Here is a 3,892-nt window from a genome sequence, read left to right on the forward strand (position 1 = left end):
TTCCGTAGTTTTCACCACTCGAAGAGTACTGTAACCGCTTGAAAACATACCAATCAGGGGTCAGATTGAAGATTCCAGATCAAAGCATAAAGAATCAATATATGGAATAAAGAAGAAGGGAGAATGCATACCTGGATAAGAAAGAAGAAAAAGACAGTGAGTAGGGCTCAACTTCTCCTACTTGATAAAAGGCAGTGATTGAAGAAGAAGATAGAGGGCGAGAGGGAGGTGGAGAGATGGAGAGGAAGGAGGGTGGAAGGGAGAGAGAGCACTTCTCCTTCTGTATCATTTATCCCCTTCCCATAGATGTTTCATGAGAGAGAGCATTACATCAACTAAGTCAACAGTCTAGATTTATGCAGAAAAAAAGGATAAATCTGGAGTGTAGGTTATCTATTTGATTCAATAGCAGCTCTGTTTTATTATATAGACAGTTAGCTTCTTATAAGGACGTCTTTACCGCATTAAAGTGCAGACGTCTCATTTTCTTCCCTTTTCTGACCAAATTTCGATGATCTGAGCCGTTTCATGTGTTCAGAACGTGATTTTAAGGGTATCCGCTAGAAATTAGCAAAAAAAAAAAAAAAGACCAAGAAGGGTTTCATCCGAGCAGTTTTTATTTGAACCGTTCGATAAAAAACAAACAAAAACTGCTCGGATAAAGCTATTTCCAGTCTTTTTTTTCTGATTACTTGCGAGTACCCTTAAAGTCATGTTTTGAACACATTAAGTGGCTCGGATCATCGCAAATTGGTCGGAAAAAGGGCGTCCTAACTTTAATACGGTAAGGGCGCCCTTATAAGAAGTTTTGTGTATCTACCTAATAAAACACAAGGGTGTGGGCCTCCACATAAACACAAATTGATCCAATGGCTGAGATTCATTTAATCTAATGGTGGAGAGGCATTCTTCTCATTTAATTAAAGTGCCCACATTTATTACAATACTGCCATCAGGAAAAATGAAATTCCCCCACAATCCATCTCACTTACACATACAGTGCGTTCTTTTATCAAAAAAACATTACAAGATAAAGTCCCAAGTTGGCTTCAATTTGGATATTTAAAAAAAAAAATGAGTACAAGTCATAATTTTATACTGTTTTGATTCTACAAAAGTTAGGCTCAAAAATACTTTTTTGGGTATTTTGGAAATTTTTTTGAAAGAGTTTTTGATGTAGAAATGATTTCCACACAGATATTTTAACGCCCCGATATTTTAAACGAATATCGGCAGCATAAATTATTATTTTTCGAAAAAGATTTCTTTAGTCAACCAAATAAACACGAAAGTATCAATATAGGAATTTCTTTATTTCAACTCAAATTGAAAATACAAAACTTTTATTCAAAGATAAACATTGGTCTGACAAGCATTGAGCCGACTTCTCATAGAAGATACTGACTCAAAAAAAAAATTTATTTAACCTTAATAAAATCTGGCAATTTATTGAAATAACTTCAGAGCGACTCTAGTCTTGATACAGATCCCAAGCATACTCGGTCTCCGCCCCTAGTATTCTTCCTGTGTCAAACTGCTCCACCATTGAATCCTGCATACTCTGGCAAATTGATCGCCGAAGCAATCGATTTACCAGAATACAAACGTATCCGTGAGTAATAATTCACTCAGTAGAATAATCCTAACCCTACTAACCTCTTACTTTACAGCTAAGCAGTCTTATCACAATTCATATGGAAATAATAGAACGACTAGCATTAAATAAGTAAATCTATTAGCAAGCCTTTAAATTACCTTCTTTTGAATCTCACATTTCATAATTATACCTGCACCATAGTATCCATCGTCTTACGAACTCATATTTTAAATGTCCTGCTACCTTCAATATCACGAGGTATTAGTAGACTATCCACTCAATTCAGGTCCATCAGGCTGCCCTCAAGGTCCTGCTAGGCTACCCTCAATACCTGAAGTCCTGTTAGGCTACCCCTGAGGTCCTGCTTTGTCACCTTCACAATTCTAGGTCCATCAGGCTGCCCTCAAGGTCCTGCTAGGCTACCCTCAATACTTGAAGTCCTGTCAGGCTACCCCTGAGGTCCTGCTTGGCCACCCTCACAATTCTAGGTCCATCAGGCTGCCCTCAAGGTCCTGCTAGGCTACTCTCAATACCTGAGGTCCTGTCAGGCTACCCCTGAGGTTCTGCTTGGCCACCCTAGCTACACTGGGTCTTTCAGGCTACCTTCAATACCTGAGGTCCTGCTAGGCTACCCCTGAGGTCCTGCTAAGCCCTCAACTTTTATTTATTTTTCCTTTTTCATTAACCATAACGTCTACATAATTTCTCATTGAAATCCACCACGCGAACCCAAGTCCGATCCAACAAATACAACAATCATGAATCCATAATAACGTAATCAATAAGCATGATACGTTTCTACGTGAAAGCCAACATAACAATTGATATTGTGCAAATAAGTAAAACACATAGCGTTTTATGATTGGGCTGATGCCCTTACGTTATCAAAATATGAGAGTAATTATTTAAACACGTAAATTATCAATCTTGTAATTTTAACAATACTAATCATGACTTCTTCTTTTTTTTTGTTACACCGGTTATAGCTAAAGAAAGTGAATCATGGGCCGAAATATAACTCTTAAAACGCTAGGGGGACGTTGAATGGAATTTTAGTAAAGTTAATCTATTAGTTGGGCCGCAATAACACACTAATGTAATTAGAAGGGTTTAAGTGTGATTTTTCCAAAAGGAATCAAAACCCACTACGTATTACTACTGTTCACGGCAAAAAAAAAAGAAGAGGATCCCGAATTCTGTTCGTGCGACGTCGGGATTAATTCTTCCTACACTGATATGTTAAACACCAATACGTAAACACTAAATATACTTAGGAGAGAGTAGGAGAAGGATTATAATACCTTTAATCCGGACAAAGCGATTCGATGGAGTCCGGTGGGTTTTCGTTTGGTGGCGAAAGATTGATATTCTAGCAGCAACTTAGGGCTGGAATAACTTGACCAAACATCTGCCGTTTTGGATGATTCTTGTTTCTCTCACGAAGGTCTTGAAACGCTCTACGACTTTCATGAAGAAGTCTAAGCCCGAAAACCACTCTAAGAAGTAGAAAAATGAAAGTTTAGAAGGATCGCTAAATCTGCCTGGAAATCAGAATCCGAAAATTTTACCTAACTTTGAATGGCAATAACTCTATCAATTCTTGACCGTTTTGGGCAATTCTTGGGTCGAAATTGAAGCTCTCGACGCCCTCTACAACTTTCTTGAAGAAACTTAGGCCTAAAAACGACAGAAACTGAGGAAACAGGCCGTGAATAGAGGGACGTGATATGGACGAAAATCGAAAGGGTGTGATCCCTCTTTTCTTTTTTCTTTTTCTTTTTGTGGAGGACTAGGAGTGTTATATTGTGAGAGAGGAGAGAGGTATTTATAGAGGAGAAGTATAGAGGTGGTGGAATTCGGGAGGAGAGAGAGATATAGTTTCAATAGAATTCTAATTAACGTTTAAATGCGAAAGATAATGGATGAATGTATATCTCTAAAGTATAATATGTTTCGAATACGATTTTTTTTGTAATATCAAATATACACATAATAATGTAATTTAATTAATAAATCTAACTAATTATTGAATTAGTTTTAACATTTCAAATTTTTATAAAAAAAAATAGGGCAAAAATCCGGGTCGTTACAGATATTTTTGCACATATATCTTTGTAGGGGCCCATATCGAGGTCCCACAAAATGATCCGAACTGCTCATTTTTTTGAAAATATTTTTTAGAGGGTTTCTATAAAAAATAAGTTCTAACGGATATCGGTAAGGGTTTTCTCAAAAAACATAGGGCAAAAGCTCCTCACTCCCTCTCTCTCTCTCTCTCTCTCATGTGTGTTCGTG

General features: G+C 37.3%; 1 long non-coding RNA gene across 1 annotated transcript; it reads right to left on the bottom strand.

The window, feature by feature from the left end:
* Positions 1-1,445: 1,445 nt before the first annotated feature.
* Positions 1,446-2,237, bottom strand: LOC131306576 (uncharacterized). Its single transcript, XR_009193935.1, has 2 exons — positions 2,021-2,237; positions 1,446-1,928 (listed from the first exon to the last, which is right to left on the bottom strand). It is a non-coding gene; the product is annotated as an uncharacterized LOC131306576 (long non-coding RNA).
* Between the last annotated feature and the right edge of the window lie 1,655 nt (positions 2,238-3,892).

This window comes from Rhododendron vialii, chromosome 11a (assembly GCF_030253575.1).
Source record: "Rhododendron vialii isolate Sample 1 chromosome 11a, ASM3025357v1".
Classification (NCBI taxonomy): domain Eukaryota; kingdom Viridiplantae; phylum Streptophyta; class Magnoliopsida; order Ericales; family Ericaceae; genus Rhododendron; species Rhododendron vialii.